General features: G+C 42.7%; 1 long non-coding RNA gene across 1 annotated transcript; it reads left to right on the top strand.

Annotated features, from left to right (window-relative positions):
- The first annotated feature begins 1,945 nt into the window (after positions 1-1,945).
- Positions 1,946-13,966, top strand: LOC132508650 (uncharacterized). Its single transcript, XR_009536721.1, has 3 exons — positions 1,946-2,012; positions 12,334-12,409; positions 13,732-13,966. It is a non-coding gene; the product is annotated as an uncharacterized LOC132508650 (long non-coding RNA).
- The last annotated feature ends 2,299 nt before the right edge of the window (positions 13,967-16,265 follow it).

Raw genomic sequence — 16,265 nt, forward strand, 5'->3', positions numbered from 1 at the left:
AATTGTTTTGGGTTTGTTGTTGTAGGTATTTTCCTTCTCTGTGTTTCCTGCCTAGAGAAGTTCCTTTAGCATTTGTTGTAAAGCTGGTTTGGTGGTGCTGAATTCTCTTAACTTTTGCCTATCTGTAAAGGTTTCAATTTGTCCATCGAATCTGAATGAGATCCTTGTTGGATAGAGTAATCTTGGTTGTAGGTTTTTCCCTTTCATCATTTTAAATAGGTCCTGCCACTCCCTTCTGGCTTGCAGTGTCTGCTGAACCATCAGCTGTTAACCTTATGGGGATTCCCTTGTATGTTATTTGTTGCTTTTCCCTTGTTGCTTTTAATATTTTTTCTTTGTATTTAATTTTTGATAGTTTGATTAATATGTCTCAGCATGTTTCTCTTTGGGTTTGTCCTGTATGGGACTCTCTGTACTTCCTGGACTTGACTATTTCCTTTCCCATGTTAGGAAAGTTTTTGACTCTAATCTCTTCAAATATTTTCTCAGATGCTTTCTTTTACTCTTTTTCTTCTGGGACCCTTATAATTCGAATGTTGGTGCATTTAATGTTGTCCCAGAGGTCTCTGAGACTGTCCTCAATTCTTTTCATTCTTTTTTCTTTATTCTGCTCCTTGGTAGTTATTTACACCATTTTATCTTCCAGCTCACTTATCCATTCTTTTGTCTCAGTTATTCTGTTATTGATTCCTTCTGGAGTAAATTTAATTTCAGTAATTGTGTTGTTCATCACTGTTTGTTTGCTCTTTAGTTCTTCTATATCCTTGTTAAAGTTTCTTGTATTTTCTCCTTTCTGTTTCCAAGATTTTGGATCACCTTTACTATCATCATTCTGAATTCTTTTTCAGGTAGGTTGCCTATTTAATCTTCATTTATTTGATCTTGTAGGTTTTTACTTTGCTCCTTTGTCTGTAACGTATTTTTTTGTCGTTTCTTTTTTTTTTTTTTTTTTTTTTGATGGGTGGTGCTGTATTCCTGTCTTATTGGTTGTTTGGTGTGAGACGTTTGCAGGAGTGGAGTTTGCAGGCAGTTGGATAGAGCTGGGTCTTGGTGCTGAGATGAGGACCTCCGGGAGGCCTCACTCCACTTATTCCCTGGGGCCTGAGGTTCTTTGTTAGTCCGTACGTTTGGACTCAGAGCTCCCACCACAGGAGCTTATGCCCAACCTCCAGCCTGGGAACCAAGATCCTGCAAGCTTTCTGGCATGGTAAAGAAAAAAAAAAAAGGAAGAAAGAAAGAAAAAAAAGAGCAGTACAATATCAAAGAATAAAAAACAAAATAAAATTAGAAAGATAAAAAATATATTAGGAAAAATAAAACTATAATTGAAACAACTGCAACAAGGTAAAATAAAACCACCACAGAAAAAAAGAAAAAAAAAGTGGGGCGGGAACAACCCAAAAGGATAGAACAATAAGAAAGTATAAAGAATAAAATAAAATTAGAAAAATAAAAGATTAATTAGGAAAAATAAAAATATTAAAAAATCAACAATAATGAATCTACAAGGTAAAACAGAACCCCAATGTAAAAGAGGAAAAAAGGGCTTCCCTGGTGGCGCAGTGGTTGAGAGTCCACCTGCTAATGCAGGGGACACGGGTTCATGCCCCGGTCTGGGAGGATCCCACATGCCACGGAGCGGCTGGGTCCGTAAGCCATAGCCGCTGAGCCTGCGCGTCCGGAGCCTGTGCTCCGCAACGGGAGAGGCCACGGCAGTGAGAGGACCGCGTACTGCAAAAAAAAAAAGAAAAGTGTAAAAGAGGAAAAAAGAAAAGAGGAAAAAAAAGTCTTGGCTATGGGGGTGGAGTTTAGGGGAGGTGGAACTTAGGGGTGGGGTTTTGGGTGGGGCGGGACCTAGGCTGGTGGGGGCGTGACGTTTGCGTGTGGGGCGGGGCCTAGGTGGGGTGACGTTCAAGCGTGGGGCGGGCCTCTGCTTAGGACCTGAGGGGGGAAGGGGAGAGGCAGCACGTGGAAAGGAGGGCCTCTCCAGTGTGGAGTTCGGGAGTCTGGTGGTAAGGCCCTGCCTGAGGGTGTGTGGATGGGGCTTAGGCCCAGCGCCTTGGAGGGGGTCTCAGAGGGGGTCTCCGAGTGTAGAGGTGGGGCCCTAAGGGGGGGTTAGGGGCGGGGCTTGGGCTCTGCACGGCAGGAGGGAGGCTCCGAGGGCAGACGATTAGGCCTATGAGCCCAACAGGCTCTCCAGTGCCTAAGTGGACAGGGAAAGCGCTGGCCCTGTTCCCTTCCATTCCTTTGCTCCCCTCTCCCCATCTCCGCTAGGGTCTCCCCCGTCGCCGCTGGACCCCTAACCGTGGGTGGGTCCCGCTGGCTGTAGGAACTTCTCCCATCCCCCAGCCACCCCTCAGGGGCGCCAGTCCCGTTCCACCTCCACTCGTCCTCCCCCTTCACTTCCCCCACACCCTACCGTCCTACCTGGTCACTGGGGGTTCCTCCCGTCCCCTTAGATGTCCATGGTCCCCCACCGGTACCTGGTAGGTGCCCTAGTTGTGAGGAGACGCAAATTCCATGTCCTCCTAGCTTCTCATCTTGACCCCGCCCCTACCTCCATGCTTTGTGTCTGCTGTTCCCTCCCCTGGAAAGCCTTTCTTCTCCTGGCTCACCTGGACATTCCAACTCACTTGTCAAGGTACCAGCTACACAAGCTTCCTTAACTGCCTCTGACAAAATTAATTATTCCTTCTCTGTGTTCCACGGCCCTTGGTACAAACCTTATTCAGCACTTGGCTGCATTGTTTTGTTTTCCTATCTGCCTTCATTCGAAGGCAGCTTAGTCATCGTGGTATTCCCCCGTGGCCCCATGGGAGGGAGGAGCTCTACACCTGTTTGTGAAATTAGCGCATTTCCTGTCTCACGTTACACGTGCTCTCTCTTGTCCTTCTCTGCCAGAGATATGTCAAGAGACCGAGAGGAGAGAGCCTACCTAGATTAGACAGCAGTACTCACAAACACCTCAAAAGCTCTGTTGTATGTCCAGGAAAAGCTTCCTTCCAGAACCCATGTGGCAAAGCACATTGAAGCAAGCTCTAGCAGACACGGGAAAAGTCTACCTTTTACCCTCAGAGAGGCTGTGCTTGGAAAACCCGTGTTGATTTTTAACTTGAGTGTTAGTCACCCGTAAAATGCTGCCGGAAGTCTCTCTGGGGCCGGCCCAAATCGCAGATCGTGTGCAGCTTGTTTTCTAAACTGTGCTTTGTTAAAATAGCAATTCCCAGTTTGCCTCAGGTGTGGAGTTTAGGTTCATGGTTCACTGGATATTTTAGGAAAATACGAGCAAACATTCCAGTCCCCGAATTCCCTGCCCGACACTATGTGAGGCTTAGGTTGTCTGTTCGTGTGGCTGAGATTTTTCAGAGAAGAGATTGCTGATAATGGCCGTTCCACCTCCCGGCCCGCTCCCAAAAGAACCATGTGTAAGTGCTCTGTGGATTTGAATGTCCACAAAACATCACTCTCCAGGGTGAGCCTGGAAGTGAGGTTGGGGGACTTTGGAGCCCCCGACAGAACCAGAGCCCTGGGCCCACATTAGAGATAAGGACACACTTGGCCTTTTTCTGGGAGATCTAGCCAGATTGAAAGAACAAATGAATGCATGAATGAAGGAATGAACAAAGGAATCCTTCCTCATAATTTGAAAACCCAACTCTATATTTAATGGTATTTTCCCCTCTCATCAACCTTCTCCCTACTCTCCCCTCTAGAGGTTCACCCCCTTGCTTTTGAGCACTGACTTGGTGAAGTCACTCACCCGTATTTACTTGGCCAGATTGACCTTCAGTGTCAGACAGTAAAAAAGACCACCAGTGACCATTGTCCAGGACCAGAGGGTGAATGACTTTCCGATGAATTCTAGCCGGAAGGCTTTTGAAACAAAAGTAGGAGGAAAAGGTCAAGGAATGATGGTATAAAAATATCTTCATTCCCTTCATTGGAGAAAATGACATCTAGGTTGGCTGTCACTCTTCATCAGCCAGGTGTGTGTGCTGGAGGTCATGTTGACGGAATGGTCTGGGTGCTGGCGAGATGTTGGGGAAACAGCAAGGTGGTGAAAGGGGGAGGGGTTTGGCGGAGTTCTGGCTCTGGCAAAGGTGAAGAAAATAAATCACAGTCATGGAAAGGAGCTGCTCCAACTCCATGTCATCAGGTGGATAGCCAAGGGAGTCTCGGAGAATGAGGTCCTCGTGTCTGCCTGGGCAGATATTGGTGACACCACTTGTCAGACCCTTCAGGAATTAAAGAGTGTACATTAAGCTAAAACAGCTGTTCTTAGAAGTGCACATCCAATTTAGTTACATAAATCAATTAACGATTATTATATAGAACAGAGAAAAATGTTGTAGGAATGAACAGCTGTGGTTTGGGGTATGCTACCCCACAGACGGGGGTAGCAGCTACCTACTGCCTGTCAACTCAGTCAGTCAGTGGAATCAAACTTCTTTAGACTGCTTCTTGAGGAGCTCGGAAACTCATGCCATCTTGGGGGGTTTCTCACCCTGATCACAAGACAGGAACGGGCAAGTTCTCTTTACTGGCTGTACCCTGGGATGGAGGTGGAAGTTCTCAGAAGGCACAATTGTATTATGGGGCCAATCAAACACCCATATAATGGAGTACAGAAAGCCACACCCCTTATCTCACTTGATCCTCACTGGGTCCTTTTGAGGGTAGGCAGGGCGTTGTTCATTCATTCATTCAACATTTACTAAGCAACATGTGTCCAGCTCTGTGTTAGGGAGTAAGAATGTAATAAGACAGACCCAGGCTTTAAGATGCTCAGAGCATAGTAAGAATATTAGCCATGATACCACAGTGTGAAAACATGGGTCTAGAGGTACACGTAGGACGCTATGAGAACACATCTGACAGGTACTGGATTCAGCCTTGGAGAGAAATTCAGGCAGGCTTGAGTTGATCTTGAAGGATGAATAGGAGTGAGTCAAATTACAAGGTGGCAGGGGGTGGGGTTTGGATTCCAGGAAGTGGGAATAACATTTATAAAGATATAGAGGCATGGGCTTCCCTGGTGGCGCAGTGGTTGAGAGTCCGCCTGCCGATGCAGGGGACACGGGTTCATGCCCCGGTCCGGGAAGATCCCACATGCCACGGAGTGGCTGGGACCGTGAGCCATGGCTGCTGAGCTTGCACGTCCGGAGCCTGTGCTCCGCAATGGGAGAGGCCACGGCAGTGAGAGACCCGCGTACTGCAAAAAAAAAAAAAAAAAAAAAGATACAGAGGCATGAAAAAAATACAGTGACAGGGAAGCAACAGGTATTTCAGTATGACAGGAATAAAATTGGTGAGATTCTAGTAGGAAATAAAGTTGGAGAAATAGAAAGGGGTCATATCATCAAAGACCTTGTGTATAATACTAATTTTTTTTTTACTTTATTCCAAAGTAACGAGGAGCAATTGAATATGTTTTTCTTTTTAAATGAACTTTATTAAGGTACATTTAAAATAAAATAAAACACACCCATTTTATTTTTTTCTTCCGTTTTATTGAGATACAATTGACATGCAGCACTGTAAAAATTTGAGGTGTATAGCATAATGATTTGACTTACATACATCAGAAAATGATTATCACAATAAATTTAGTGAACATCCATCATCTCATATAGTTACCAAATTAAAGAAACAGAAATAAAAAAGTTTTCCCTGTTATGAGAACCCTTAGGGTTTACCCTCTTCACAATGTTCATATATAACATACAACAGTGTTCATTATATTTATCATGTTGTACATTACATCCCTAGTACTTATTTATCTTAGAACTGGAAGTTTGTACCTTTTGACTGCCTTCATCCAATCCCCCCTCCCACCATCCCCACCTCTGGTAACCACAAATCTGACCTCTCTTTTTTATTTTTAATTTAATTAAATTAATTAATTAATTTATTTTTGGCCGCCTGGCTTATGGGATCTCAGTTTTCTGACTAGAGATTGAACCCTGGGCCATGGCAGTGAAAGCCCAGAATCCTAACCACTAGGCCACCAGGGAACTCCCTGATGTCTTTTTCAATGAGTTTGTTTGTTTGTTTGTTTCTGAAGCATAATTGACCTATAACACTAAGTTACTTCCTTTTACACAGCACAGTGATTTGGCATTTCCACACATTTCAAAATGATCAGCACAATAAGTCTAGTTACAATATGTCACCATACAAAGATATTACATGGTTATTGACCATATTCCCCACACTGTACATTTCATACGCGTGACTCATTTATTGCGCACCTGGAAGTGTCTACCTCTTAATCTCCCTCACCTATTTCTTTGCTCCCCCAACCCCCTCCCTTCTGGCAACCATCTGTGTGTATTCTGTATCTATAACTCTGTTTTTGTTTTGTTATGCTTGTTCATTTGTTTTTTAGATTCCACAGATAAGTGAAACCATACAGCATTTGTCTTTCTCTGTCTGACTTACTTTACCTAGCATAATACCTTCTAGGTTCATTCATGTCACGAATGGCAAGATTTCATTCTTTTTATATAATATTTCGTTATATATCTTTATCCATTCATCTATTGATGGGCATTTGGCCTAGTGTGTGATCTATCCTGGAGAATGTTCCATGCATATTTGAAAAGAATGTGTATTCTGTTACTTTAGGATAGAATGTTCTATTAATATTAAGCCATTCTGTTTTAATGTGTCATTTAAGTCCTGTGTTTCTTTGTTGCTTTTCTGTCTGGATGACCTATCCATTGATGTAAGTGGGGTGTTAAAGACCCCTACTATTATCGTATTACTGTCAGTTTCTCCCTTTATGTCTGTTCATATTTGTTTTATGTGTTTAGGTGCTCCTGTGTTGGGTGCTTGTATGTTTACAATTGTTATACCTTCTTTCTGGATTGATCCTTTAATCATTATGTAATGTCTTTGTCTCTCTTTACAGTCTTTGTTTTAAAGTCTATTTTGTCTGACATAAGTATTGCTAACCTGGTTTTCTTTTAATTTCTATTTGCATGGAATAGCTTTTTCCATCCTCTTACTTTCAGGCTGTGTGTCTTTAGATCTGAAATGAGTGTCTTGTTGGCAGCATGTATATGGGTCTCGCTTTTGTATCCATTCAGCCACTCTGTGTCTTTTGATTGGAGCATATAGGCCATTTACATTTAAAGGAATTATTGATAGGTATGTACTTATTGCCATTTTGTTAATTGTTTTGGGGATGATTTTCTTCTTTTGTTCTCTTCCCTTGTGATTTGAAGACTACCTTTAGTGTTATGTTTGGATTCCTTTCTTTATTCTGTGTGTATATCTACTACAGATTTTTGGTTTGTGGTTACTGTAAGGTTTATGTATAGCCATATATATGATTATTTTAAGTTGCTGATCTCTTAAGTTCAAACACCTTTTGATAATCCTGCATTTTTATACCCCTGCTCCCACTCCACATTTACGGTTTCTGACATATTTTCCATCTTTTTGTTTTGTGTATCCCTTAACTACTTACTGTGGATGTAGATGTTTTTACTACTTTTGTCTTTTAACCTTCCTACTAGCTTTAAACATGGTTGATTCACTACTTAACTGTATATTTGCCTTTACCATTGAGCTTTTTCCTTTTGTAATTTTCATGTTTCTATTTGTGGCCTTTTCTTTTCGCTTAGAGAAGTCCCTTTAACATTTCTTGTAAAGTGGTGGTGCTGAGCTCTTTTATCTTTTGCTTGTCTGTAAACCTTTTGGTCGCTCCATCAGATCTGAATGAAAGCCTTGCTGAGTAGAGCATCCTTGGTTGCAGGTTTTTCCCTTTCTAAAATACACCCATTTTAAGTGTGTAGTTTGGTGAGTTTTGACAGACATATATACCTGTGTAACTACTGCCCCAATAAAGATAATAGTACATTTTTCCATCTACCCCAAAAGCTTCCTGTGCTCCTCTGCAGTGCCCTCCTCCATTCCCAGCTCGAGGTAGCCACTTATCTGTTTTCAGTCATAATAGATTAATTCTGCCTATGCTAAAATTTCATATTGATAGAATCCTACAGTATGCTCTCTTTTATCTCAGTATGTCTTTGAAATTCATCCATGTTCTTGGGTGTATCAAAAGTTCCTTCCTTTTTATTGCTAGGTAGTATTCCATTGTATGAGTATATCACAATTTGTTTATCCATTCATCTGTTGACAGGTATTTGGGTTTCCGGGTTTGAACTATTGTAAGGTTGCTATAATCATTCATGTACAAATCTTTTTGTAGACATGAGTTTCTAGTTCTCTTGGGTAAATAACCATACAAATATATGATAAGCACATGAAAATATGTTTAGCATCATTAATCATAAAGAAATGTAAATTAAAACCACAACAGGATACTAGTAAATACCTATTAGCTTGCCTAAAATTAAAAGACTGACCATAACAAGTGCTGACGAAGATGTGGAGGAACTGGACCTCTCAGACGCTGCTGACGTGAAAATAAAATGGTCCATCCGCTTTGGAAAATGGTCTGGCCGTTTCTTATATACATAAACATTAACTAAGCAGTCCCATCCCTGAGTTTTTAACCGTTGAATCATTTTAAGCAGGGTAGCAATATGAAGAGATTTTATGTTTAAAGGAATACTCTAATGGCATTAAGGATGATAGATTCTGTATGTTTAAATAGTCTTCACAAACATTAATTTTTATTGATGAAAAATCGTCTGTCATGTTTTAATACTATACGTGGGTGATCATTTCCTTAGTGTGAATAGTTAGGTAACATTAAATATTTCATTACTGACTATAATTCCTAATAGACATAAGTGTTGTTTCTGCTGAATTCATTCCTTAAAATGAGCTCCTAGGATCAGAATCACTGAGTCAATATTCTTAAACATCTTTATGCTTTTTGCTGCTAAGTGACATTCTGACTGACTAAGGATTATACCAGTCAACAACAGGTTATATATTACTAGTTATTTTTCATAGATCAGGAAAGAGAAGCTCAGATAGATTATGTGAATTAGCTAACATAGGTGGAAAAAGGTACAGCAGTATTTTGAGCCTGTGTCCTTGATCCCTCCCTAGTCTTGGGTTTCCTTATTTTTCTGTTCACACTTGTGCTAACTCAGAACTTTATCTGGAGAACTCCTATTCTGTGCCATATACTCCTCTAGCGTTAGGAGTACAATGAAAACGCATAGTTCCTGTTTCCACAGAGCTTATGGGCTAGTGACATTTCCAGATTCCTTCCTCTCTATCTGGAGAAAATTTCGAGCCAACAGACTGAACGACAAAAGGAGAAAGAGAAAAAGTGTTCAAGTCATATAATGGGTCACAGCTCAGGTACTCATTTTTGACCCAGCTTCCAGGACCATGTCAAGAGACACGAGGGAATTGCATCTTCTCTTGTGCCATTACTTGGTTGGGCCAGTCATGTGGGTGGAGTTCTGGAATGAAGAAACCCACCTCAGTGGGGATTAACTACAGATATTCAGCGTGAGTTTAAGAAGGAGAGAGTATACAGAAGCACTCCGTGGGGGGAATGACAGGTTGCAGCAATAACGGGGGAGTCTGACAGAGGCATCTGAATTGAGTGCATTTTATTGTGAATGACTCACATTTCTTGAGTTCTTTCTGCGTGGTTGGCATTGTTCTAGGTACTGGAAGAAAGTAGAAGTGAAAAGCTCTGGGGGCTGGAGATCAAGACGTTCCAGGAAACGTCTGGCACAAAGCAATGCAGGTGAGGTAGGAGGCGGAGTGCAGAGGTGGTGGCGTTTCATTTGCGTGTGCTCCAGCTCCCTCCCTCCCTTTTTCTGGGGGCCCCTTTTCTATGTCCTCTCCCAACATGCACCCCCTGGGCCTCCAGACACCAAGCGAGCACTGTTGTGTTATCCCAGCCCTTTGCAGAGGCACCTTGACCAGGCCTGCACACCTACTTTGGGATCAAACCGCAGATGCCTACAGATATCAGCCAGGTCAACCTAGTGAGTAAAGAAAGATGTCGTGGGGAGCCAGTGGTAGGGGCTGCAGAGAACTGGACAGCTTCTTGTCCATCTCAACAGGGCAGCTACTGCTTCAGGTGACTGAAGCCAGTCATACTAATGAAACAGGGCATCGCAAGATGGCCCAAGGTTCCAGGAGTATGGGAAAACCAGTTTTCATCTCAAATTTTATTATGTTTAAATATTGGAAATCCAGTTAATTTAACCTTTTGTGTTACAGTTTACATTGACCAAAATAAAATAAGAGTTTAGACTGGATTCCACTGGGAGCCTCTCGTCTGCGCTTCTGTCCTAGGCGATGCCACGTTCCTTTTTCTTCCTCTCTCTAAGCCTGTCTCTCAATCCTGGGAGGTTACTGCTCAACTAATTAATTTCCAAGGGTGATAATGGCTTAATAGCAATCAATTTCCTTTCGTCTTCAAAGGCATGATCTGGAGGTACTGAAACTGATGGGGAAAATTGAGGCTTCATGGGAGGTGCAAGTGATGAGTAGGTGGGCGGGCCCTTTTTGTCCCAGCTCTCATCAGACCATTTGCGAAGTCTGCGGGCTCTGACCATGTCTAGGGTCAGCGCCCTCTTCAAGGGTTCTGGGGACACTCCATGATTCTTTATGAGTAGGTTCACTTGGGTCTGGGGCTTGGAACGGAGAAGGAAGGCTCTAGGGCATGGTGCCTATGGAAAGACAAGGGCGACTCGGAACTCCTCTCTGTGCAGCTCGGGTTTAGCACTAAGGCCCTACCTGCATTGTGCAATATGGTAGCCACTAGTCACACATAGCTATTTAAATTTAAATTAATTAAAATCAAATCGAATCTAGGTCCTCAGTTGCACTAGCCACATTTCACGTGCTCAATAGCCACTTTAGCTGGAAGCTACCATATTAGACACTGCAGGTATGGAACATTTCCATCATCATAGAAGGTTCTATTAGACAGTGCTGCTGGACCACCTGCCTCATGGGGAAACAGGCATGGGAGTCAGGAGAACTGAGTTTTGGTCCTAACGCAGCCATTCATTGGCTCTGTGACCTTGGGCAAATTATTTAATTCCTCTGTCTCTCTTTCTTTATTGATAAAATGGAAATGATAACGTTTTCCACAAGATTCCCTTGAGCATTAAAGGAAAAGACAAACATATCGGCACTATAGTGATTAATAATGTTGCCCCCCAGGCAGAATGTTGTCCTGCTCGAGAGGCAGAGCTGAGCTGAGGGGGAACATTTTCTCCCCTCACTATGGTCTCCAGTCTGGTTCTAGGATCTTACTGTATTCGTTTCGCTTATTATCATAAGCTCAGAAAGATCCCCTAGGTGCATGTAGGCAGGGAGGATAAGCAGGAAGGAAGAACCAGGCCTAGGATGCTGCCGCAAGACTTGTGTAGAGCACAGTCTGCACGACTGTCCCGGGTGGCCTGAGGGAGGTTCAGGCTTGAGCATGCACCTGGGAACGATGAACAAAGGAGAATCTGAGGGGTCAAGCAGGTCTGGTTAACAGTGGACATGGGTGATGCTGGAAAGCAACAGGGGACAAGATCTAGTGCTTGGCATGTAGTAGGTGCTCAAGAAATACTTGCGGAATGAATGAATGTACAAAGCACACAGAAGGTAAAGGCCGACAGTCAGCTTCTGGTGACCCTGGCTGGCTTCTGTGATGGCTTTCCCATAGGTATAAAGCCTTGAGTTAATGGAGAAGGGGGGGCAGTGGAGGGTGGGATTCGCTTTCAAATAGGATGCAGTAAATACAGGGGAAGTATAACAGCCTCTATTTATTGGCCGTCTACTATGTTCCAAGGGTTCTGCATGTTTATCTCTACTCCTTGCAAATACTCTGCAAGGTACATGTCTTTATTCCCATTTTAAAGAAGAGTGAGTTGCCCAGAGTCACCTGGCTTTGTGCGAGCATCCGAGATTCAAACCTAAAGTCCACTTCTTTCCTGCAAAGTCAAATTACTCTTAAACAGGTAACGCGTTCTTTCTGAGGAGGCCTGCGTTGTCTGAGCTTTAATGCGAGAAGTAGCAACAATGTCTACTCTTCAGGTGGACTTCTGACTAATGCTCTCTTTGGTTTGGCCCGGTTGGTAGACGTTCCATTTACACGAGTATTTCACAGTACTTTACCATCTGTGCCTTGAACATACAACAGCAGTGAAGTTATTTCTCTCAGTTGAAAATGGAGAACCTGCAGCACCAGGAAGTTATATGACTTGTTCGAGAGCCTAAGAGAGCAAGTCGCTGATGGAGTGATATGGAAATGAGGACATTCAGGAGACTGTTCAGGGAACTGAAATGGATCTGTGACACATCATTGTGTGTATCTGTTGCTAAGTTATGGAATTATTTAATGCTTTTTGCTGCTTCCGCCTCAGTGCTTTTAATTGTGTATTCCAGAATGCAACAAAATAACGCCAGAAGACTGTGGACCACATAGAACACAAGTGTCAATCACAGGCCATTCTGCTTGGAGGTTGGTTTGTCTTACGCAAAGGGAGTGTCCGGTCATCAGACCCTATTTGTTACCCATGTTTCTACTAATACCTTTGTGGATGTTCTACTTACAAGAGTCTCTACATGGTTCAGGGTGTGTGGAGGAGTGAGCAGTCAGAAAGAGGCAGGGGGAGTCTTTCAACCAAGGTCCTTCCTGGACTTTTCCTTTTACATTTACCACTTAGGTGATGTCTTTCATTTGTGGATATAGCCACATTCCCTCATGTTCTAGTGAAGACAGACCTGGGGGTCTAGTGGTCCTGGACAGGGTCTTCTGGGTGTGGGGTGCCCAGTTCTGTTCTGGGAGTTGTTGGAAGGCACCCTGGAAGAAAGAGAAGAGAAGGAAAATGGAAATCAATCAGAGCAAGTGATAGTTGCCCTGAGGCAGCGTTCTTCAAAATGGGTTACACAGACACTAGTTCCGTGAGCTGCTCTGTGATAAAAGGATTCTGATTCAAAGATTTCAGGGATGTGGCATATTATATCACCCACGTGGAGCTTCACAATTCAAATTGGCATATTAAAGCTTACGAAAAGCCTTTCAGAAAAGAAATTCATTTCTTTTCATTTAATACAGTTCTTCTAAAATTTACTGGAGTGGGGAACCCCATCTCTCCACCCCCTGTGCCCAACACATCTCTTAATGTCCCAGGAAAGCACTTAGCATTGAAGGAAAATGAAGATACAGGAGAAGACGAATCTACTGCCTAAAAGAACGTATGAGCCCTCTTTCATTGTCTGTTGCTCAAATTAGTAAATCCCAAACTCCATTTAGTAAATCTTCAAGGTATCAGGAAGCTCACAAAACATTATTTAAAGCATGGAGAGGTGCATTCACGTTGACTGGAAAACCCCCCAGCGCCATATGCAATGTTTAGCAGGAAGCAAAGGGCCATAGGACTATCCTCCCTGAGTCCTTCTCATTGAGTCGCGTCCTCAAAGAATTCTTGCTGACTCCTCTCTAGAGGTTGGTCTCCTTCTATATTCTCATAGAACCTGCTCTTTCTTTCAGAGAACTCATCTATTTTGTAACTAGGCATTCATTAGCATTGGTTTATGGCTTCCACGGGCCTAAAAACCGCAAGAGAACAGGGACCTGCACACAATTAGTGTTCTATAAATTTTTGCCAAAAATTTTTCTTAAATCCATTAGAGATCATGATAAATTCACCTTCCTTGAAACTCATTATACCAGACACACTTTACCCTCTAGGCAAAAATCTGTATTAGATTCCTAGGGCTTCCATAATAAATAACCACACACTTCATGGCTTAAAATAACAGAAACTTACTCTCTCACAGTTCTGGAGGCTAGAAGTCTGAAATCAAGGCAAGGTTGGTTCCTCCTGGAGGGTCTGAGGGAGAATCTCTTCTGTGCCGCTCTCCTGACTTCTGGTGGCTCCTGGCAATCCTTGGTGTTCCTTGACTTGTGGCTGCATTGCTCCGATCTCTGTCTACACCTTCACAAGACCTTTTTATCTGTGTGTGTCTGATCAAAGATGCCTATATGAAACATTGGAATCCTTCATACACAGCAAAAGCCTAAATAAAATGTATTTTTGTACCACCCTGTCCTACTTTCCTGCCAACAACTATACACCCACACCCTCCTGCCTTTTCTCACAAACCTTCGATGTTTTCTAAAAACTTGGGGCTTACACATCTTACCATCATTAATTCTGTCAACAGGAGTTTGTTGGACAGCCTTGAAGAGGTGGTAAGATTTTCCCAGGTGGAGAAGACAGAGAGGCATTTCAGGCGGCAAAACCATAAGGAATAGAAGTTTGATCCAGGTGAGGAAGACAGAGTATTTTCCCTTTCTCTTTTCTTTCATATTTTTCACTTTCCTTGTACCACCAAGCCACAGAATTCACAAACTGTACATCGTACAACTTGTCCTCAGCTCCAGAAGTGCCAGGTTGGTTCGGCTGGAGCTGTAGACAAGACACTTCCTGTGGAAGAGGCGGTTAGGCTGTGAGCAGGAAACAGGGACAGTTAACAGAGAAGACCTAGAATTTCTACCTTCAGTCTGGGAAATTGCCTCTTGAATGAACTATATGAGGACTATGAAATCTTGGATAGTTTCTGTCCTTGAAAAAAGTAAGACTGAACGTAACTTCGATTGGGAACTTTAGTTCTGCTCTAGACTTTGCTTCGTTTGGGGGTAAGTTGAGAGCAGAAGTTCTTATCTGGCCAACTACTACCTCATACAGGATCTGAGGTCCTTGTAAGAGGACCAGATGCCCCCGTGGTCTATGATCTCTAAAAGACGGAACTAGAAGAATATCCTTCCCCTACTTTTAACAGACTGTAGAGCTCATGGCTTACTTTATGAATTAACATCTCAGGTGAATATATTGACGGAGCTTGGGATGTGTTCTAGCTTTGCGTGATGAAGCAGGGAACTATTTGGACCCATGGTCACCTGTTGGGCTAGGATTCCTCATGAAGGCCCTCCTCTTTGTGACTTTCTTGTATATAAACCTTCATCTTCCCTCCCTACCCCAACCCAAAATAGATGCCGTTATAGAGTAACACCACCAGGCAGACATACCTGGTAAGTATTATGTATTCTTATTATCCCAAATGACTTGAGAAGAGGAACTGAAGGCATAATGATTTTCCATCAATATACCAAGAAGAACAATGAGGGATGGGACAGAGTTTGGTCCTTTCTTGGTTAAAAGGAAGGAGAGAGGTGGTATGTCTGAAATAATTCATTTTTTCCATCTACTGCCTTTACAAAAAGCAAAATATTAACCTACAGATAAGGAAGAGCTTGAAAACAAATGAAATGCTGAGGCATTATCCTGATGAATGCCCAAAACACACTCCACCTGAAGAAGAAATATTCCCAAGAATTTTGTGAGGAAAGAGGAAGGAGCAATGCAGTAATGTCATTATCCACGTCTGTGGAGACAGGAAATATTTTTTGAAAAATTAAATTTCGAACAGATAGTGATGAGGTTGATATTGAGACACTTGAACACAGAAAACTCTAATGAGTTTCAAAATTTTGTTTTCTAATATTCATCTTTTCTTCTAGGAAGGAAAAATTGATGAACTTCAGAATTAAATTCAAAGGATATAGTACTTGGTGTGCTGGAAATATTCCCTGGCAAATATGTCAGACCCTAACATAGATTGGTCTGACATATTTCCATGGGAAAAACATCACGTCTTTTCTATTCTTTCAAGTCGGGCACGTGAAATGCATTTCATTAAACATGATGCATTAGGGGGCCCTCAGCTCACATATTTTATTTAGCAAAAAGGCACAATACACCTTTCTCTCCTAACGTCTGTTTGCTTTGAGAAATCTTTTTACCCTTCATGCACACCTAAGAAGCACATCTCCAAGGTACATAAATTTCCAGACTATGTTTTCAACCAGGTGAATTGCAAAATCGATCAGTCAGTCCTTCCAACCCAGAAGAGAAATTGTCATTGGAAAGTTCCATTCCCAAGGCTGGATCTTAGCATTGAGGCAGACCTGGATGGGGAAGGAGGGTGGGCTTCTGTTGCGACAAGTGATGGGAGCTTTGGGAGTCTTCCACTCTGTGATTGATGAAACCCCCTCATCTGAGATAATACTCCTTTGGCCAGATGTGCTGAATTCTGGGATTGCACAGTGTGAGTGCTAATGGGAGTCAAGTCAAAGACAGCAGTCAAGGAGAAACGAGAGGAGAGAGGATATTTCCAGATGAGACTTGAAATGAGATCATGAGTTGATGTGGCGAAGACAGTCAGGATGGCTGTTCCAGATGACAGGAGCTGCAGAAGATGTCACCGCATGTTTGTCTTTAGGAAGAGAGAAAGCTTAGAGGGGCAGGAAC

This window comes from Lagenorhynchus albirostris, chromosome 18 (assembly GCF_949774975.1).
Source record: "Lagenorhynchus albirostris chromosome 18, mLagAlb1.1, whole genome shotgun sequence".
NCBI classification, from domain to species: Eukaryota; Metazoa; Chordata; class Mammalia; order Artiodactyla; family Delphinidae; genus Lagenorhynchus; species Lagenorhynchus albirostris.